This window comes from Strix aluco, chromosome 10 (genome assembly GCF_031877795.1).
Source record: "Strix aluco isolate bStrAlu1 chromosome 10, bStrAlu1.hap1, whole genome shotgun sequence".
Taxonomy (NCBI): Eukaryota; Metazoa; Chordata; class Aves; order Strigiformes; family Strigidae; genus Strix; species Strix aluco.
In genome coordinates this window covers 11,502,589-11,525,591 of record NC_133940.1, presented here as the reverse complement: position 1 = coordinate 11,525,591, position 23,003 = coordinate 11,502,589, and the positions used below count along the sequence as shown (strand labels likewise).

The window sequence follows — 23,003 nt, the reverse complement described above, 5'->3', positions numbered from 1 at the left end:
AAAACCCTAACGGTGTTTTTACCTGAAGAACCAAGAAAAAATGACTCAGTAAGATTTCTTGTGGGCACCTGAATTTTTTCATCGAGCAAGATCAGGGCAGAGTTGTCTCAAAGAGCAAATGTTAAAAATGACAGAAAAATTATGTATTAGCAGCAGCATATTAGAATCACAGGTGGTCTTAGCTATATTTATGCACTGCAAGACATTAAATAACCAAAAATATAATTTCTCTTAAGAGACAGTTCTTAAAATGTTTTTGTTTCTTCAAGATGTGCTTTTCCCCAAATATTTATGTAAACAGCATAACCTAACCAACTAAATGAAGTATGTCCAGGGGCATGGTAGAGAGTAAGAAGAGAAACTCAGTTTCAGGTGGTCTATGCAGAAACTTACAAAGAAATAACAGGAATTGTGAATTACACATTTTTTCCCCAGTGTGTTCCTGTTGCTGAATGCAGAGACTAAATAATGTAAATAACCACAGTGATTTTAAGAAATTGACAGGTACGTGCATGCACTATGCTTGTAAACTGAAACTAGGATGGAGACAGACTGATGAGCTGAGTCCAGCCTCAGAGGCCCACCTTTGCCAGTTCCCAGGATTCTTCAGCACAATAAAATCTTTACAACTGCAGATGCAGATCTAGCTGTTATGAAAAAGCAGGTTGTAAACACCTTTACACCTTTGCATGTTGTCTTGAAGATACACACCGTATAAATGATTTAATTATCGAGATCATCCCCAGAAGATGAAGTTCCCCTGCACCAAGACCGTTAAGGGAGGTGGCCACAGGAGATCCCCACCTTACTAAGCTCAGCTCGTGAAAGGAAAGCGGTTGAAGCACCATCTATAAATCAACACCTCTCTCCCAAGCCTTGATTCCGCTATCAATCTTACATCCTCGGTAAGGTAAATTATTTAGACGGAGGTATTCTGCGTTATTTCCAAGCGTTATTTCTGTTCCCTCCCTTTCCCGCTCGCGTGAGAAGCCGCGGGCCAGCGCGGGCGATCCGTCCCCGCGGGGCCGGGGCCGGTCCTCTTCCCTCAGACGGGCGCAGCCGCCCTCCCCGCCCCGCTACTTCTCCAACTCTGCCGAAAGCTTCGCGCCTGAGGGCTCCGCCGCCCTCCCGCTGCTCCCGGCCGCCTCCACCCGCCCCGGGGCCGCCCTGCCCCGGCTCGCGCCCCCTCAGCTCTCGTCTCCCAGCCCGCGCTGGCGGTCGGTGCGAGGCGACTTGAGGCGCGGCGGTCGGTAACGCGCCTGCGCAGATCTCCCGGGCATGCTCATTAACAGCGAAGGAGCCGAAAAGGGAAAAAAAAAAAAAAAAAAAAAAAGAAAAAAAACCCAAAAACCCACCCTGAAAGCGAGCGGCGCCGCTGACACTACACCCGCCGGAGAGGAGCGGCGGTGGCGGCAGCAGCGGCGGCGGCGGGGCTACGCCGAGCCCGGCCCCGCTTCCCCTCGCGCCTCGGCTGCTCCCAGCCTGACGCGCCGCCTCCGTTAGCGGCGGGTCGAGCCGCGGCAGCAGGAGCCGGCGCCGTCCCCTCAGCGGGGCGGAGGGGCCGGGGCGGGCTGCGGGGGAGCCGCGAGGCGCCGGCAGCGGCAATGGGGATTTATATTCGCCCGCGCCGCAGCCGCCGGGGAGCGGGGCGCGGGCACCGCACCTAGAGGCGATGGGAGAAGCCGTCGGCGGGGCTGAGCCGGGGCGCTGCTGAAAGTTCAGCCGGTGGCCGCGCTCGGTAAGTTTTGCTGGGGACGCGGGAGCGGCGCCGCGGGCGCCCGAACTTCGCCTCTCGCGGGGTGCGGGCGGCGGCCGTGCCGGGGCGGCGAGGGGGGGTGCCCGGGGCCCCGCCGCGGGCGCCTTGCCCCGCCGGAGCGGGAGCGACCGGGCGCTCTCAGAGGGCTTTTGGGTGGGTTTTTCGGTTTTTTGGGGGGTTTTTTTGTGGGCGCCGCTGGGTGCGTACGTGCGCCCGCCCGTGTGCGGTGGAGCCTCGCGGGCGGACGGGGCCGGCAGGCGCGTGGCTGCGCGGCGGCGCGTGCCGGTGTGCGGGTACCGCGCGGGCTGGCTCCGCCGCTGCCGGCGCCCGCTGCCGCTGCGCGCGCGAGGGGCGCTCGCGCCGTCGCCCGGCGGAGGGGCTGCGCACGGGGCCGGGGCACCCGCTCCCCTCGCGCCCGTGGCGGCTCTCCTCTGCGCGCGGCTGCCGCGGGCGGCGTGGCTTGGCGCGGCGCTCGCGCCGGGCGGCGGCTGCTCCCCGTCCGCGGCTGAGGCGAAGCGGGGCGGCGGCGGCGGCTCCTGTGCGCGGCTCTCCGCGGGGGGCGGTGGGGGAAGGCGGGGCGCGGCGGTGCCGGGGGACCGCCGCCCGCCCCCGCGGGGCGCCCCGGCTCCGCGCTGGCGCTTGCGGGAGCGGCCGGGCCGCTCCGGTGCAAAGCCGCCTCCCCGGTGCGCGCGGGGGTGACAGGGGTCTGCCGGGGCAGCGGCCGCGCGCGCTCCCCGCTGGCGGACGGCGCTGCCTCGTTTCTCGCTGCTTCTCAGACGTCATCTGTTAAACGTATATTTAGTCCGTTCTCCTGTCCGTGGGATCCGGTAGTCTCTAGGTTCGGGCACAGCGTGCGTGCAGCCCTTGCACTGCTCTGCTGCTTTCGAGTGTTTTTTCCCTAAATACCGCACAGCTGTAGCGCGTGACCGAGGCTTTAGGCTTGTCGGTGGGTGCTCAGGCTGGCGATTGATACCGCCGTGGTGCGCAGAGAGGTCTCTGCTGCTCCAGTGTTAACTGTGAGATCTTACTGTGTTAAATGTCACCACGTTTACCTTAGCAGATGTGGGGTTTACATGTGCTAATTCTCAAATCAAAGGCAAGAACTTCTCCCCCCGCCCCCCCTCCGCCCTTCTTTGACTGAAATATATGCTCCCTTTTCAGACTGTGTAATAGCTATCTTAGTGATAGCCTTTAATTGATTGTGTTCGGAATATCCAGAGGTTGTAGATACCCATCTTCATCGTGCTGATGCTTCGCTGATAATTAACGAGTCAGATACCCTGTACTATGGAAATAAATACCAACTGTCCGTGTGGTGGGGCAAGCATCTCAAACATCTACTATATCTCCGTATGTTTTTGCAGTAACAAAACCCCACCGCTCCTAGTGCCTGTATTTTAGCTGTTAATTGTGAAGCTTAATGTAGAGCAATCTGATATTTGAAGTACGGAGTTCCTACTGTTGTAGAGACCACTGTGAATCACAAATAGCAAGACACACTGTAGTAGGGGAAGAGCTGTCCATCCGAAGGTGAGACCCAGCCCAATAGTTTTCCTTCTTTCTTGTCCATAGTTTCTTTTCAAAGCTTATTTTATGCATGACTTGCAATGCTATGGGCTAATTTCAAAACACTCCTCCTCAGATGAAATACAGGGTTGTTAATAAACTAATTGCTGTTTTCCCTATAGATATCATATATTGATAGAATAAAATCATCAGAAGTTGTTAATGTATTTTTAATGCAACTGCATGTTTTGGGGGTTTGGGCTTGTTTCAAGAACTCAAATCTTTTAACAGCTTGGGGATGTAGGAACCTTTGTGGGTGTTGCCTTTTTTTTGTTATATCAGTTTTGTTTCAAGGAACGATTAGAATTTTTCTGAATAACATGTTCCCAATAGGTTTTGTTCTATGAATGTCTGATCTTAAAAAAGAAAAAAAAAAAAAGAACCTACAACAGGAATACTACGTTTCAAATACTTAAGTAAAAGTCTTTTCTTTTACAGAGAAAAGTGCCTTCCATTTGCCAAATTTTAGATATTTAAATGACATGTATAAATCAAAAAATAGAAAATTCTTATTAAAAGCAACTCTTAAGAATGTGGGAATGCAAATTACTGCTCTTAACATCTCAAGTAGTCAAATGGGGAAGTAAATGAAAATATTGTATGAAAAAGCCATTGAAATGTATTCAGAGTTCTATAAAAGCAGTGTCATGTGAGAAAAGAAAGGGAAATCTATTATTACTCATTTGATGTGGCATCATAATTTAAGATGATAGTCTTTAAAACTGAAGAAACGACATGGTTGCTTACACATGTGCCCGTAGTCACGTGTGTATGGAGATATGCAACATTTTTGCTCTGCAGTAATGGGTTAGGAATAGGTGAGTGTAAACTGTCTTCTTTTCATTGAGGTAAGAAATTCTGAGGACTGGCGCTGATGTCAATCGGAGCAGACAGGACATTGTTTCAATGTGATTCATGAGGTATAAATGGTATGGATTGAATTTTTAACTGATCTTAATCTGAAAAATGTAAGAAGAATAACGCTGTTTATTTTATCATTACCTTAGGGCTTTAGTTATCGAAAGACTGTCCTCTTCATTTGTTCAAGAATACATTTTGTTCCCATTTTACAGACTGGGAGAACAGCGTGCCCTTTCTTTGCTTCAGCCGCAATGACTGGCAGTATCTCACAACGACTCTAGTGGGACTAGAGTTTAAAATGTTTTAGAGATCCAATATTAAATTGGTGATGGCGCTACGTCTGAAATTCAGGAGTTTCTGATTTCTTGTCTGCTACTTGCTTATCTAGATTTGTCTGTTCATTACGTTTCACAGTTTCAGCACAACTGAGTTAATGTTCAACACCGTGTAACTGTAAAAAGCGTCAAGTCAAAGAGAGTTCAATTGCACTGGCTACCTCTTGCTGATACGTAACGTTCTACCTAGGTGCTACTGTGTAGCCAGTCCTTTGACAATATATTTAGGGTCAAATACAGTGGTCGTGGTGGTGTCTTAAACAGAGTCTTAGAGGTTTTAAGAACAGCATATGTATGACTATCCTTTATGACTTATAGAAATATGTACATATACGTTAAAAACATGAATATAAGTAGGTTTTTCTAATGAGAACCTCTCTTCTGTAAAACTTCTTGCAGTCAAATATTAAGGCTACCCAAAAACTCAACTCTACAAAAACTTACTAAATATCCAGTGGACTAATCTACACTGAGAAACAAGTCAGTTTCTTTACTACTGTATTTACTGTTTTAACAGAATCTATCTGCAATCTGATTAAAAGATACTTAAAGCTAGCTCTTTGTTTTTTTAATACTGTTTCTCTATTACAGATTTGAACTTTAGTATATTGAGTATATTATTGAAAATAAGTATTCCTTCTTTGTTTTCACTCTGTTGCACTGCTCTGTTTTATTGGAATTTCTTTATTTAAAAGAACAGAAATCACATATATTTGATATTAACCTCCTTGGCCGAGGCCACTGTGTGAGGCTATGGTTGTATTGTTTCCTACTTTCTAGTACAGAATTCTCATTTCTGAGTTTTAAAAAACAAGTAGTGTAAGATTGGAGGGACAAGATTGCTTCTAGTTAGTGTTGTCTGTATTAAAATTAAAATGACTGTATTGAATTGGGCTTACACTGGCTTGTTGCTTTGGAAGCCTTCACTCAGCAGTGCTTATTTTCTGTAGCCTTAATGAGCAATTACTGCACTCTTCCAGTTCAGAGCCTCTTTTAAGTAGACAGTACTGCTTGTTCCAAATTACAGATGTATTTTTCTGGTTTGCTTGTAGGCTGTTGGCATTTTTGGTGTTTTGGTTTGTTTGTTTTCCTGAATGCAGAGGGGTGTTTGCTAAGGCTTATGATGAGTCCATAAACTCTTTTTTTTTTCCTTTATTGTTTTTAAAGACAAGGCATTTGAGGTTTTAGGTATAAAGTTCTGCTTTTATACAGTGCATGCCTGTGTCTTACCTGTACAGCTCTTTCTGTCTGTATGAACGTCAGTCTTAAATAACTGACAACATTTTTACATATTTTAAAGAATTTGTGTTTCTGTTATTGAAATGTTGGATTTTAGATCTGAAAAGGGTTGTAAGCAAATAGTCTCTTCTGTAACTGTTTCAGGACTGTAGATAGATTTGGAATGCTATTTTGGATGACATTTTCATGCAATTGCTCTTGCATAATTTTCTACTCTAAGGGATAATTGGTTTATGCATAATTTTGTTCATATGCATGTTCATAGACTGATGTTGGGGTTGCAGGGCAGTGTGTTTTATAGCAATGCAACTTTTAAAGAAACTTCTACTAAAAGAGAGGTCTCTTGGGACTTAAGTAGTCCTTAATGAAATACTGGCTGCAGTGTGTGCATGTAGTGTATTTGCCTCATCTACCAAAGAGTTTTGTGTTGAGTCCTATTAACTACAGAAACTTAGTGAGAACAGAGTAATTCAGGAGTAAAAATTTTTAGATGGCATATGTGAATGTGAGTGTATTGACTTTGCTTTGAGTAGCGTATCAATAACTTGACCACTCCTTTTAAGGTACTGTTATTAAATAATACTATTACTTTTTCTAATGATAAATCAGTATTAATGATTGTAAACTGAAGGTTTTGTTTATCTAATAGAAGAAATTCAAGAAGTGGAACTTTGCAAGTTCCAGTCATTTCCATGGTAATGGGTGGTGGACTGTTGTGCTTGGTAGATAATCCAAACCTGGGAGGTGGTTGACTGTCCTACTCTCTGTTTCCTCATACCAGTGCTCTGATCCTATGGAAGATGGTTCCAAAAGGTGGTAGCAGCCAACAGCAGAGTAGGGAGTATGACGGGGCTTTCATGTACTGGTTGGAGGAGTGAGACTTTCTTGCTCCATTTTTGTGGAAGAAAGATTGATGGAGGTTGTGTTGCTTATCTGAAACATCACAGATACCTTTTTTAAAAAGCAAACAAGTAAACTACTTTTCTCATAACACATGTTTTTGTTACAGACGACACTTTCTTTTTCAGCTACTCTGATGTGTGATATGATTTTTTGGATTTAGCTGTGCAGCCCATTTTTTTTTCTGAATTCATTTCTTACACAAGATATTGGCCAACTATTGGACCAGGGAGGTGTCACTGGGAAAGAAATGAATGCAGAAGCAGCATTGCTGATTACGGGCTTCCTGATGGTCTGGATACAAGCCTTCCTGCTTGTTCCTATAAGCCATCCTCAGCAGGAATATCTGTTACTCCTCATATAGAAGTTTCCTCTTTCAAATTCTGTCTTCCACATGTGTACCACTAACCATAGAGCCTTTTCACCTCTGAAGACTGTACTGCTTTCCTATAGATGGGTACTTCTGGTGCCCCTGTATCACCAAATTATTTCTTGCTCCGAACAACTGCTGTGTTTTTCTGACTTCGTTCTCTGCCATATTCACCAGTTTTTCCTGTTCCTTTTCAGATTTCTCTTACTCCCACTTCTGCACGGCTCTTAGCCCTTCCCATTCACAACATGCGAGAACCATGCTTTCAGGTCTCATTCTGTCATAACCACCTGATGTGCTCTATAAACCCTAACAACTAAATATCCCTCACCTTCTGTACATCCAGGTTATAGATGCACCTATGAGCTGACTTTCATTTCTTTTCATTTTCCCCAGTTTCTCCCCCAGCTCTCTTCTCAGAGCTCCCAATGAATCCAAAATGTTGTCTGCTTTTCTGCAGGGCTCTGTATCATCATGTCGAGCCCTTCTGTTTTGTGAAGTCCAGTGACTTGAAATCCATGTTGTTCTGATTTCAGCTGCTTTTTCAGAGCTTTGATCTTGCCCATCATCAGCCTCCCCTTACCTCCACTTACTCTCCCAGAGGTAAGCCTTTCTCCACCATCTCTTTCCTCCATGTTTTTACCCAGATCTGAATATGGAAAGGAAGTACCACCCTTACTGCATTTTTTTACTGAGGAAGTGCCTCATACCAGGTTCTCTAATGTTAGGTCAGTGTTGAATTGAGACCTCTGTGGTTTTGCGAGCTTTAGTCTTTATTTCCCTTTCCCTCTTCTTTATTAGTACTTCAGCTCCTACAAGAAAATTCTATCCCACCCGTACAAAATACAAATCATTCTCTTTGATGTAGAGCCCACGCTGTGCCCTCAACTAGTAAAATAGCATTTAAATGCATATCTTAATATATTTTTCTTGTTTAAGTTTGTATTATTAACTACTTCTAAGTGACAAACATCTGGTTGTAGGCATAATGACTGGTATTGTTTCTTCTTTCTTCTTCTCCTTGTGTTATAGGTAGGCAGTTAGTTACAAAAGAAAAGCCCTGTAGTCAGAGTTTGCACCTAGATCTTCCCTCGCCTAGGACAAGATGGCTTTTACAGCATGTAGCCTAGCTACTTTTGTCAGCAAAGATGTCCTGGTTTGTGTACGAAATGGAATTTTGGTCATTGAAGTTTTTAGGTTAATACATGGGGACCGCCTTGGATACAACTATCTGCAAAATTTATTCTGTGTATTGTTGTAAAAGATGGCTCTTGCATTTGTCCAAATGATTCGGTGTCCACAAATGGTGGTGTTCCTTATCTGCGCGATGCATTTTCATGTATGTTTGCTAGAGTATGAGAGCTTACCTCTATTACAGTGTAATCAACGCAAACGTTTGGAGTTTTATCAACCCGTTAGCTGTACTGTGGATTTCCACAAATTCCATACATTTCAATAAATCAGAATAACTGTGGACTAAATGTCTTTAAAGAGTACAAGAGTAAATCTTAGTAGTAAGCAACTATTTTGGTTATTAAAAAATCCAAAGATGTAGCATGTGAAGATGAGTGTGGGAACTTTACTTTTACCTCTGTCTGTTGTTTGAACCTTGCAGTACTGTTTTGAGAATTAATGTTTTGGTAATGCTTATTTAATAAGGTGTTAACTAGAGGAAATGGGCCAATTTCTCATGGGTGTAAATAGGCATTTTATACTGATGTGACACCTAGGTGGAAATATGCCGCTGATTTCATGAGTGAAGTCATACCACATGGTTCAGCAGAGGATTTGGTGCTGGTTTGCTTGCCTAACTAACGGTTTGAGCAGGGAGTGAGAGGGAAGGGATAAGATATCTTTCATCTGAACTTTTGTAAATGTAGATAGATAGCCGTCATTTCTATGACATGCTGTGCAATTTTATTGTGTAACTAAAGCAGATTCTTATCTCTGCAGACATACTGGAGGGAAGAGTTAAGATGAACATATTCAACTATAATTTAATTGTGCAAGCTTTTAATGTTTCATTAACACACTTTAAATAAAGTTACATTGTCTTTAGAAATGTTAGGTTAAATTGGCTGCTTAGATTAAGAGGCTTTTAAGTCTATAAAGCACAATAATTTTACTTATGGTCAGCAGCTTTAGCAATCACCATAAAATATACCAATTGTTTTAATTTCAACAGACTAAGTTGTCAGTTGATAAGTAGTCAATAGTAAGAAGAAATTGCATTTTAATGTTGCTCATATTCGCTTCATATTTTCATAGTTGATTATGAGTTACAAAATTGAATTTTGAAATCACAAAGCATATATGAGCTGTATTGAACTGCTCTGAGCAATTCATACTAAGCTTTCTAGAGTAGCAGCTAAAGACCATGGGAAATTGTTTTATATGTTGATGTTACCATTCCCAAGTGCAAACCTGTAACTTACATGAGAGATTACTGTAAATTCCTGTACTGCTGTTTTGAGACTTCTTTTAGATAATATATCAACAAGGTCAGTGCTATTAGCAGTTGAGTTATGTTGGGTTTTTTGCTTGGCAATTTGCTCTTTTTTAACGGTAGGCATGGATGCTTCAGGGGGTTTTTTTTTTGATTTTACAGGTTTTTTTAATAAAAATAAGTGGTAGAAATGAAATGACTTCCCTTATGCACCTCCTGATAAGAGAAAAAACTGTTCAGTCCATTTGGTGAATCTAGGGAAAGATGCCCCATTTTCTCTTTTCTTGTTTGCTTGGGGTTTTTTTGTGTGCTTTGTTACTGATGTCTGCTCTACAGAATGCAAATATGGTCTATCTTTAAAGATTATGGAGAGAGACATAGATTTGACATCCTACGTCCAATGCCATCTCTTTATCTTAGAATTGGGAATAGAACCAAAACCAGGAATGATTTGAAGATTATTTCATGAGCAAATGAAGAAACTGGGACTGAGAAACACTCCATTGGGTGATGTAAAATGAAAAATTCTAAAGAATTTCATAAAATTTCTTTTCACTTATTTCTAAAGAAGAAACATTGTTTTGACATGAACAAAGAAAGAAGAAAATTGCCAAATTCTGTCAAAATTTACAGATTTTTTTTTTATCAGTGCCAAACAGTATTATTTAGTGATGAAACTATTCAGCTAAAAGATTGCCCAGCTCAGACTCCTAGTCCTGTTTTGCAATAGCACACAAAAGAGCTTTAAAATGAATCTCCTAGGTATTAATATATGTATTTTATTCTTAGTACAAAATGTATTTATTGTCTTTATATGTATGTACATGAGTTGTTACCACATCTAATGCGTGGTAACCCATGTGTGGTAATCTAATGGAACTGTAGCAAGCTATAGCTTGTAAATCAGTATCACAACAATTATCTTCAAGTAAACGTTTCTGAGCTTCTCAGGACCTAACTAAGTGAATTCAATCATAGAAGATTTAGGAAGTGGATATATTGCAATCCCAAAAATATTTTAAAATGATTTAGTTATTGATGTGAAATTGTTGATCATTATAGTAAAAAAAAAAAAAAAAGTGCTTCTGTATGTGGTGCCATTTATGTTTGCTGTGCAACTGAATTGTTCGGAGTGAGTTTTGTTTCTTTTTTTTTTTAAACTACTTTTTAATTTTGAAATATTGCCCTTGAAATAATGAACAAATGAAAACAGTTTGTTTTCATGAGACCAAACAGGCTTTAATATAGTTTTGGTTTCTCTCTAAAGGCCTGGTCCTGATCTCACTGACTGGAGTTTACAGGATTTTCTGCCTTTGAAATTAGTGAAAATAGGATAAAGTCAGACTGTAGTTTAGCAAAGATTGGTGTAAGCAATTTTACATATAGTAGTCACTGTTCTGTTTAGCTGCTTTACTGTTTAAGAAAAGGAGATGCGGCGTTTGCTTTGCCACCTTCGCTTTGCTTACCTTTAAAGTTCAATTACAATCGCAGTGTACAAACTTTAAATTTTCCAAGGTTTTTGTGCTCCTCTCATAAGGAGTTTCTTTCTGTATTACAACTTACTATATAAAACCCATGCAGAAGTTACCAATAAATATCACAATGTAAAAGTAGTTAGGGGAATTTAATCCATTGTTGTTGATTTCAGTCTTTGACTACAGTCCTCTCTAATGAATAAATAAATTTTAAAAATTGTTGTTTGAAATAAAATACCATGTTTAGAAAAATTTTTTTATTTTTTATAATGTAGGGTTATATGGAATCCTAAGTGGACACATATTAAAGTGATGCTATTGTTCCCTTATAGAGGTTGATTTAGTCTTATGGTATATTGATATGGAAAAATTATAGCAGGTTATCCAGTCTGTCATTCATTACCAGCGCTACGTTTATGTCAATATGATGCTGGTTTGTCATTTACATGACTGAATGGAGATCCCTCTAGAGAATAAAAAGCTCTAATTCAGTCTAGCTAATATGCAGATCTATGAATCTGTGGTAACAGGCTGATCAACCAGCCACTGGCACATCAACCTTTCTGATAATTCTGCCAGGCCAGCACTATGTTGTTGAGTGCTTTTATATCTTCACAGTTTTCCAGTGATGCTCACCAAGAACTCTATCTTCATTTTGCTAGGTAGATACTTACTTGGAAAGATTGAGTATCTTGCTGAAGAACTGATAAGTGGCATATTCAAAGTTTATTAAAATCAGTTAGAGGTAGACTTGCCCCCCTCTCCAATTTACCTACTTAACTAACTTTTGATTGTTTCTTGGCCAAGGGTACAGCCTAGTAATATTTGGCTGAGCTTTTACGTAGCATGAAAGTATTCCCTAGTACAGCTGTAGCAGGTTTCAGTAACGATGATGGAATTGTGAGTGGTGTCTGCCTTCTTCAAAATGAATATTCAATATGTTGCATCTTAATATTGTTCTGCTTTCTATGAGTCAAACAATTAGCTAAGAGAGACACATAAATGTGGAAAGTGTAAGTTGGTCTCCATGAATGAAACTAGAGGGAAATTATGTTAAATGGTACTTCCACTGGAAGGAAAGTAAGGTTTTGATGCTGCTTAAGTAAAAAGGAGATACTGGTTATATTCTTATCTTGGCACTTTGGATAAGTCTATTCTTGAGAATCTCCTATTGCATTTCACGGTGAGGAGAGCATGCTTAAATGAACAGATTTCAGTACTCATTCATCTTTGCCTATGGTTGAAACCACATAAATATTAATTCCTTAAAAAAAAAAATCTTTACTGGTAGGCTTAAAAATCATTTCATGTGGATGAAGCTAATGTCTACCATTGCCATCTAACTTTAGAAAAGCTGCATCTTTTTTATTTGTTGATGTTTCGATGGTTTCTGTTTGTTTAAAGATATTTGCTTGAAAGTCCTCATCCATCTTAAAATTTGGTATAATATAATGTGGAAATCTTTATGTAGAAATTACAGCTGCAGTTAACATTATGTAACACAGTAATGTTACTAGTATTTATACTTGATAGGAGATGTAATTTATATGCTTCTCTGCTTTTTTCACTAGCTTGTAGGTGTTACCTGTTCAGTTGATTCACTATATTAAATGCCATTGGTTTTTACCTTAATGTACCTTTAATAAATTTAAAAAGCTGTTTGAGCAACAAAAGAAGCACCAGAAATGTAACTTCAATGGAAATTGAAATACTAATATCAGTGATACAGGGTTAATTGAATGTCAGGAAAAAATACTATCCAGAGGATGAAAATGCTAACTCCTTTATTTGTAACTTCCACATTGAGAGTAATTTCAAGGTGTTTTAAAAGCTGAAATGAGTCTTAAAATCTTGGGGAAAATGCATTCTAAAAATGCAGTTTGTAACTTAACTGATGGTGTTACATTTGAACAGAAAATCTAAAGCTCTTTCTTGAATAATAATGAAATAAGGTATAGAAATTAATCTTCATAAAATGTCCCTAAGGGAAAAAAAAGATGAATTTGTGAGGAGCGTTCTGGTGTGCAAGGAGATGAGCCATTTCTCATCTTCCTGTTGCTGAGTAGTCTTGGAGTAAGTTTTGATACTCCTTTTCCTTATTTTCTTGACCCAAGGATGTTTGAAAAAGCCCGCCCTTTTCCACAGAGCAGGCATGTTAGTTGAGTGCTTTTGTTTCCAGTCTAGCTGGATTCTGACTGTATGTCAGAAGAGAACTGAGATGTAAAAGACTTACATGTTTTCTGTTCTGAATATGGAACTTATTTACACATTGGATTTCTTGAGTTCGATTGTTTGGGTATTGAATGGAGCCGCATGTGGAGTCCCATTATGTATTAGCTGTGTGTGCTTTCAGACATAACTGTATCTAGAAATGCCAAATTTGTGGAAACTGAGTGATACTGGTAGTTGTCTTGTATATATACACACGTGCAGTTACATTAAACTTAGACTATATGCTCAAATTCATAAAAATAATCAAGGTCCAAGAAATTAAATAAAAAGTGATTTTATACTTCTCAGAAGATGAATACTAGAATGTAGATGTCTATGTTGGTGATTTAAAAATTTGTGTTATGTTTTCAGAACTTTTCACAGACATATGATTGTATTGTGTTTTATCATTACTTATTACTACCATGCCATAAATTATTAAGCCAATATAAATAAGGCCCTTGAAGTGCTAGTTATTCCAGTCCCACTCAGAATGATAGAATGGTTTGGGTTGGAAGGGATCTTAAAGATCACCTAGTTCCACCCCCCCCTGCCATGGGCAGGGACACCTTCCACTAGACCAGGTTGCTCAAAGCCCCGTCCAACCTGGCCTTGAACCCTTCCAGGAAGGGGGCAGCCACGGCTTCTCTGGGCAACCTGTGCCAGTGTCTCACCATCCTCACAGGGAAGAATTTCTTCCTTAGATCTAATCTAAGTCTACCTTCTCTCAGTTTAAAGCTGTCACCCCTCATCCTATCCCTACACCCCCTGATCAAGAGTCCCTTCCCACTTTTCCTGTAGATCCCCTTTAAGTACTGGAAGTCTGCTATAAGGTCTCCCGGGATCCTTCTCTTCTCCAGGCTGAACAACCCCAACTCTCTCAGCCTGTCCTCATAAGGGAGGTTCTCCAGCCCCTGATCATCTTCGTGGCCTCCTCTGGACCCGCTCGAGCAGGTCCATGTCCTTCTGATGTTGAGGGCCTCAGAGCTGGACACAGCACTACAGGTGTGGTCTCACGAGAGCAGAGTAGAGGGGGAGAATCCCCTCCCTCGACCTGCTGGCCACACTTCTCTTCATGCAGCCCAGGACACGGTTGGCTTTCTGGGCTGCGAGTGCACATTGCTGGCTCACAGTCAGTTTTCCATCCACTACAACCCCCAAGTCCATCTCTGCAGGGCTGCTCTCAATCCACTCCTTGCCCAGCCTGGATTTGTGCTTGGGATTGCCCCAACCCATGTGCAGGACCTTGCCCTTGGCCTTGTTGAACTTCATGAGGTTTGCAGGGTCCCACCTCTCCAGCCTGTCCAGGTCCCTCTGGATGGCACATCCCTTCCCTCCAGCATGTGACTGCACCACACAGCTTGGTGTCGGCGACAAACTTGCTGAGGGTTCGCTCAATCCCGCTGTCCGTGTCACCAAGAAAGGTGTTAAACAGCACTGGTCCCAACACCGACCCCTGAGGAACGGCACTCGTCTCTGCTCTCCACTTGGATGTTGAGCTGTTGACCACAACTCTTTGAGTGCAACCATCCAGCCAGTTCCTTATTCACCAAGTGGTCGATGTGTCAAATTTGTGTGTCTCCAATTTAGAGACAAGGATGTCGTGCGGGACAGTGTCAAAAGCTTTGCACAGGTCTAGGTAGATGACATCAGTTGGTCTTCCTTATCCATCAGTGCTGTAACCCTGTCGTAGAAAGCCACCAAATTCATCAGGCAGGATTTGCCCTTGGTGAAGCCATGCTGGCTGTCATCAATCACCTCCTTATTTTCCATGTGCCCTAGCCAAGTTTCCACGTAGATCTGTTCTACGATGTCACTGGGCACAGAGGTGAGACTGACAGGCCTGTAGTTCCCTGGGTCTTCCTTTTTTCCCTTGTTAAAAATGGGGGTTAAGTTTCCCCTTTTCCAGTCCACAGGAACTCACTGGACTGCCACAACTTCTCAAATATGATGGATAGTGGCTTAGCCACTTCATCTGCCAGTTCCCTCAGGACCCGTGGGTGCATCTCAATCAGGTCCCATGGACTTGTGCACCTTCAGGCTCCTTAGATGGTCTCAAAACTGATCATCTTCTACAGTGGGCAGGTCTTCCTTCTCCCAGTCCCTGCCTTTGCCTTCTGTGTCTTGGGTGGTGTGGCTGGAGCCCTTGCTGGTGAAGACTGAGGCACAAAAGTTGTTGGGTACCTCAGCCTTCTCCATGTCCTGGGTAATCAGGTCTCCCATTTCCTTCTGGAGAGGGCCCACATTTTCCCTAGTCTTCCCATTATCACTGACATACATATAGAAGCTGTTCTTGTTGCCCTTGATGTCCCTGGCCAGACTGAATTCTGTCAGGGCTTTGGCCTTCCTAACCTGAACCCTGACTGCTTGGACAGTTTCCCTGTACTCCCCCCAGGCTTACCTGTCATTTCTTCCACCCTCTGTAGGCTTCCTTTTTGTGTTTGAGCTTGTCTAGGAGTTCCTTGTTCATCCATGCAGGCCTCCTGACTTCCTCTTTGACAGGCTGAATTGCTCCTGAGCTTGGTGCAGGTGATCCTTGAATAGCCACCAGCTTCCTTGGGCCCCTCTTCCCTCCAGGGCTTTATCCCATGGTCCTCTGCCAAGCAGATCCCTGAAGAGACCAAAGTCTGCTCTCCTGAAGTCCAGGGTAGTGAGCTTGCTGTGCGCCCTTCTTGCTGCCATAAGTCACTCTTAATGAGTAACTGTTGACATTTCAGTAAACGTCATCATGTTGGATGCTAAATGTACTGTCTCTGTTGTTATCAGATGGAGACAAGTTAAGTTCTCATGTTTAAAAGAAATTACTCAAGATCAAATACAGGAGTGATACAAGAAGAATGTGTATTGCCTGCTCCTCCACATGTGCTTTTGCTTGTAGATAAGTAAAGGATATTAAATCTTTCTAGTGCAGACCTATTTTTAAAAAACAGACAAACAAAAGCTGTGATCAAGTGTTTGCTAGCTCTTACTTCATCATAACAATTGCTGTCAACGTGCAAGGTATTTACAGGATGAGCTAATATCTGCGGATAATGACCAAAAATACAACTGTGCCAGTCAGCCAGAGATGTCTGGCACCTTTATTAGAACTTAAAAATTTTGAACTATTTCTGTATAATTAATGTGACATTAATATGTTACAGTGGCAAAGTGATAGTGTGTGAAGTATAAACAGTTCTAGCTTGATGTGGTGGTGGACTTCACACCCGAACATGAGAAACAGCAGTAAATCAAAACCATGACTTTTCACATTTTAGTAATGTTTTTACCTTATTGATTGGAAATGCAGTGTAAATAAGAGTCACACATTTTAGGCTAGCAGATCTTTTTCTTTGCTCATCATCTTGCTGATCAATGGTCCAATTTAGAAATAATAAAATATATGTCTCTGACATCTGTTTGAAATAGATTGCTTAAATAGTGTGTGTTCAGCTTTTTTGTTTTGCTTTGCCTTTTTAACAGTGGGGATTACTGCACACCTAAGGGATGAGTGTAGAGCTGTAGATTAAATCACAAATGCAATGTAAATGCATCAAAACATTCTGCAAGCATAAGCACCATACCAGTTAAAAATATTGCATTAAAAGAATATTAAGGATCTGGCTTAATAAAGCTTTTGAGAGCCCAGTCTTTTGTATGAAAGGGCATGGTTATGGTACCAGGGTACCCTTAGTAGTTGTCTTCCTTTCCAAATGAAACTGAATATTAAATTCCCTAGATTTTTTTTGTTTTAATTATATTCTATGTCTGCACTTTTCTACATGTGAAAATGAAGACAATACCTTTCTGAAGGAGTTTAATATCAAGGTTGAATGCTTAGGACACATTATGTACCTCTAAAAATTAACCAAAATGGGCTACATCCTGAAAAGGAAAAACCTCAGCCAAGTAGCACTTCTCCGTTGCAAGTTATAATGGAGTATGAAAAATCTATTGTGGCCCTTTTTCCTAAGAGTTTGTAAACTAGTTTAAAAAAACAAGGCAAATAACAGATGAGACTGAAGGAGTGAAGATCATGGAATGCAATCAAAGGGAAAATGCTCTTAGAACAGTGTTACTGTTTGGTGTCTGTCCACAGAGACTGCGACCCGTTTCTTTTAATGTGATAGTATGATGCCAGAGAAAAGCTGAGGGTTCAAGACGTCAGGTTGTGCACCATTTAGGGAAGTTCTGGGGAGAAAGGTAAGGTGAGAAATAAATTGGAAGGGAAGGAAACTGGCTGCATTTGTACGTCTGTGCAAAACTGAATATGCTCAAGGTGATTTGAAATTGGTGCAGAAGGAAGAGAGAGGAGAGGTGGAGCAAGACAACATAGCTGTGTGACAGGAGCCATAGCAGAGGCATGGGGGTTTTGCTGCGGTGTTCCAGAAAGGCTGCGGCAGGCAGATACATGCTGCCTGTTTCCTGATGTCACTTAATAGAAAAGTGCTTTTGGCAGATCTGAACAATTCCAAATTTGCCTTCACTGATGTAATCAAACACTGAACTTCTTGTTTTGTGTGTGACATGTACATGCTCTTCCACTAGCTCAGAGCTTGTATTAGATTACAGCATGGTCCTCTATAACTTTTTGTGTATTTTCTGTTTATGTGAAATCTCCTGGGAAGATTCATGGCAACAGGGTCAGCAAAAACCTAAACTTGACAGCTTTTCTGGAACTGACATTGAATTGTGATATCCATTGATAAATCAACTGTGAATCGCACCAGCTTGAAGCTGTGCTTGTCTTTGTTCGTCTTTTAGTTTCACTTTGTCTTGGATTTTCTGCTTGCATTTAGGTGTCACTAATTCTTGTAGATTTTAAACAACTTTTTTGTTCTGAGGAATGCTAGGAAACTTGAGGATAAAAGGAGAAGTGGAGGGGTTTGGTTATTTTTCTTGTTCACTGGAACATCAGTGTATGTGTACGTGTGTGTGCATAAGTATTTTGTAAAAAAACCTCCTATTAACTTCAGATGTTGAAGGTAGTTAGGAAAGTATTTCCAGTTTTCCACCAGAAAGGAAAGCAATCTCCCCGGGCTGAAAAGAAAGGAGGGCACTTGTGGCTCACCTGCGCACTCTGTAGTTCAGGTTGTCTTCTGTAGAACAAGGCTTGAGATTTTGTGAGACCCTTTGTTGTGTCCTGTTAGAGTGAAAACTATAAAGGTGTGTTGGACACCTTACCCCTCCTAACCTTGACCATTGAGATCGCTGTAATTTCTAAGGGGAAACTATGTTTTGGTGTGTGCAAGGTTTTTGTTGGTTTTAAATGACCTGTGACCTGCTCCACAGATTTCATGTGAAGGGCATGAGAGAGCTGTAGGAGGACAGCAAATCTGTTTCCAACTTTCTGCATTATTGTTTGAAACATGAGTTCATGACTAAAGGATGGTAGGCCTCAGAAAAAATGTATTAATGGGAATCTTACACAGTTCAAAGTAAATTAGAAGTGGAAATGAGGGATTTTTCAAAAAGAGCCACATTCCAGTAAATGTGTTTATCTACTATAAACTGATACCCAGAAACAACTTAAATACTCTTTTCCTACACTGAGGATGAGTGAGATCAATTCAAGGCTATCATGCCCTGAATTTGCAGACAGCTTGTTGTAATTAAGAAATAAACCTCAAAGTTGTTCTCTCAATTTTTCTCTGATGCCTTGCCTGGGGGTCAGAAATGTGTTCTTGATGCTTGCTGTCTACAGGCACTAGAAGACTTAAATAGCATTGTGCCTATTAACAGAAATTGTTTGTTTGCATTTGTGCAAAATTCCCCTCCAAAGCTGATTTAGTGTTCCAGCATGAAAGGGCTGTGGGATTACAAGACTGTTAATAGATGAGAAGACGACTATATGTACCATGAAGATGATTATGACCACAGCAAACTTGTATCAAAATTGCTTTAGGACATAATTGTATAGTATAGAAACTTTTAAAAGGTTATTTCCTTAAACTGTTAACAAAACTTGTCTTCTGTTATGGTTTCAGCTCCTAGGGACAAAAACATAAGTATGGTATCTGCTTTGTCTGCAGAGAAAAACAGGGGCTCTTATCCTAATCATTATACTGGGAGCTGAACATCCTGCTACATTCATTACTGATGGGAAAACAGAACTGTCTCTACCACAGTGATTCAAAGAGAGCTCTCTGTTAAATAGTACTTATTAAAAACTATGACTGTTTAAAGGAGTTACATAACTATGTTAGCCCTTTTAAATGTTTTGATGCTTTTTCTTACACTGGATGGGATTTGTATATTAAAAAAAGAAGGGCAGAAAAGGGCACTGTTTCAGAAAGGTTATGTTTCTGGGGAAACATACAGCTAAAATTGGACAGTAGGTGAGCTGTGTAGGCCTAAGGGACGATGATAACAGAATTAGTAGAAATAAAGATTTGCTGTTTCCCGCTTGCTGAAATAACTCATCTGTTTTGGGGGATATGTAGATGATATTCCCTGAAGTGCAATTTATTGTGTCCAATTTCTGAGCATTCCCAGATTATATCCAAATTCACTTTTACCCTTCTGGAAAACATAGTTAATGGGGGAAGTAAAGCAGCACTGTTTTATCTGCCTCTGTTACATGGTTTTAGAAGTCTGAGAGATGTTCCACTTGCTTCTGAAGACGCATTGCTTTCTCTCCAGCGTGCAGGACTGTTCTTCCCTCTTGGGTGCCTGTTTCTTGTTCTTCCCTCCCCTCATATGCTCACCAATGCTGTTTGGGAAGATCCCTTAAGTCCTCTTAAATGGATAGCTAGCATTGGCAGAGTAAAATAGGTCTAAATAAAGAGTCACCAGGCAGATTTTTCTAGCAGAACAGGAACAGATTCTGAGGTTGCTGGATTGTACAGCATCAGCAAGTGTCTGCTGCACATTTGTATATAGGCAGCTGTGTGCTGCTTAGGTTTTTATCCTTCTAGGTTTTCAAAGCAGTAAAGCTTACTTAAAGCTATACTCAGTCCATGATTTTTTCTGTAACATGGAATCTTTGTTTATAAATAGAGCAAAAGAAACATAAATGCTCTATAGAAGTTTTGGGCTCTTGGGGCAACTTGTCAACCTTTCCAAGGAGATGGCAGGTGGAAGGGGAATTATTTTTAGAACCAGAGATCTGCATTGCCAAGTAGGCATCCAGTTCTGCGGTTTTTTGGTTACGACTAAAAGAATAAAGATATCCCTTTTAATTCTTTCTCCTGACATTTCCTGAACAGCTTAGATGAGGTTCTTTGGTACAGGCAAACAGTTTTACATGAATAAGGGAATAATATCAGGGTCAGATGTAGGATTTTTCATACCAGATCAAAAAAATAGATGATCTAGTTCAGTGTATTGCTTCTGGTCTGCAGTTATCTAACAACAGTGACAGAAACTCATAAACAAGAAACATTGTTTTGACTTAGATACTTTTCAGTTGATGGTAGAGATGGCAGACCCAGGAGGGCCCAATTTAGTACAAAAGTCCTGTTGTTATTATAGCTCTGATCTGAACAAACATGTATTTATAGAGTACAAATACATATATTTGGAGAATGTACTTCTACATAAATGAGCATTTATTTAAATGATACATCTAAGGATGGATAACGTTAGCTAAAGAATATAATTCTCCTAGAGATGAGTGGTTTTTAATGAATGGTATTCAAGATGACATTTGTCAATTTGAATTCTGGATACTGTAGACTTGCTGAAATTTTATCTCACTGAAAAATTAAATTAATTAAAATCAGTTAATTCCTTCTTTGCAGTCATAGACAAAAGAATTTCAAAGAATGTTAGATAAAAATTGTTTCCATAGCAAAAAGTTCTAAGCTGTTTGTGGAATGAATGAAAGGAACTTAGCAATGAGTGGTTCTGAGTATTAAAAAAAAGAAAAGACTTGGAGTTTGTTTGCTGCACAACTATTTCACTTTTTCTTCAAGTTGCCTAGTGGAACTGAAGCCATAATTTGTAATAAGGTGACTGACTGGGATTTAAAGTCCCCTTTTCTGAACAAATTTTGAAGGTAAGTCTTATCTGCATAGTTCTTGAGGCAATGGACTTTCAGCCTGTTATTCTTACATGTAAGAATGTTGATATATATTTCAGGTTTGGTTATGAGGAAGAAATAAGTATTTGTAGCCTTCGGTCACAGAGTAGTAACTCATCTGGGAGTTATAAGCAAATAGTCATTAATTTCTGCAGGCCTTAGTACCACTTCTGTTTCTTATACGATGTGCAACGTACTGCAACTCACGGTTCTCACATCTGTGTAATTTAAAAAAAATCAAAACATTGAATTAACTATCTTTAGAAATATGCAAAAGACCTTCTGCTTTGAGTTTTGAGGGCCACTGACACAACTCCCATTATTTTTTTTCAGCACCTAATATTTTGCATGCTATGCAGAAAACACTTTCTGTGCCAAAACTTAAGCTTATGCTACTGAATATCTACTTCTTCAGCAGAGGAAGTAATGCAGCAGGAGGTGTTGGTTCCATACCTGTGCCATCATTAACAGAATTTGCTGTTGTTTCCTGACATATTCTTTTGACTGTTTATGAAGTTATTCATGTAGTTAATTTTTAAAGGATTAATTGCTAATTCCTTTGTTTTAGGCATTGCTGGGATTTGCAATTCTTGAGATTTGCCCAGCTACCTCTGCCTATCGTATGCAAGAAATACTCCATTATTTGTGATTTGTCTCTTCTGGTACTCCTGTTAGTATTTGCAAATCTTGTGGATGGGATTCATTTTTCATTGCTACTTATTAGAGAGCTGTGTTGCTTTATTGACAGTAATATTTTGTGTTTCCATCTGTGCCAACTTTTCTTTCATAAGCTCAATGTTCTTTATATATGCTAGTAAGTCGTTGGAGTGCTCAGAATTTGAGTTGGATCTCAGTCATTGTTATGTGCAAGTTACTTATGGAAGGGCTAAGACACTGAGAGGTTAATGGGAATTAGGCACCTATGGGCCTTAAAAATAAACAGTTTTTAAATGCCTTGTTTAAGAATTTCAGAGAAGTCTAGGAAGGACTTCAAATATAACTCATCTTTTTAGTCACAGGCTAACTCTCCTATTAACAGAAGGGTTTCCCAGTGGAAGACCAGGGAGGTTTGTACAACTTATTTCTTGTTCTTTCTCATATGTAAAGAAGTTTGTATTTCAGTATTCAAACAGCATATTCATAGGCACCGAATATACTGCTATTAAGTAGTGAAAATTAGTGATCATAAAGTGAAACTGTGTGTACTTTGATATACTTAATGTGAGTAATATAGCTGGCATTGGTACTCAATGGAGTGCAGTATTACTGTGAAATGATCGATATGTTGCTTTTATAACAACCTAACAGCTGAAGTGATTTTTCAGCACCATTTGGAAACGGATAGAGACTTTATTTTCAGTTGTCATAATATTCCACTTTAAAATAAATGTACCACCCAACAATGATAAATGTAATTTGTACTGTCTTTTTAAATCAGCTGATATTATTTTTAAGTATTGCTTGTGCCCGAAGTTCCATCATGAAAATGAACTCTTTCTTGCTTTATACTTTGCCTTTTAATTTGGGCAAACTTTTGTGTTAAACAGTACAGTTTGTTGGTTACAGGTATAGTGTGTAAGAATAACTAATGCCAAATTACATTGGGTGCCTGATATCTAATGGTATGTTTTGTGTTTTATGGATTTATAGTATCACTGAGAACCATTAACTGTAAGTCAGTAAACGTTAAAAGAAATCTAGATACTTTAGTTTTGGGCTCTATAATTCTGAAATGTTACCCAAGGTATTTGCCTGGTATCCTTCTAAATTGAGGCATAGGCAAACTAGCCCAAAAGATACTTAGGACTAACACAGATCATCAGAAGTCTGCCATAAATTTCT

General features: G+C 40.6%; 1 protein-coding gene across 4 annotated transcripts in view; it reads left to right on the top strand.

Annotated features, from left to right (window-relative positions):
* Window positions 1-1,026: 1,026 nt before the first annotated feature.
* The window catches only part of TENM1 (teneurin transmembrane protein 1), a 348,057-nt gene continuing 326,080 nt past the window's right edge, over window positions 1,027-23,003 (top strand). For all 4 annotated transcript variants that reach the window (XM_074835266.1, XM_074835264.1, XM_074835265.1 and 1 more), the window contains exon 1: window positions 1,027-1,738. The gene's annotated coding sequence lies outside the window, so the exon portion shown is untranslated. The remainder of the gene's footprint in view (window positions 1,739-23,003) is intronic.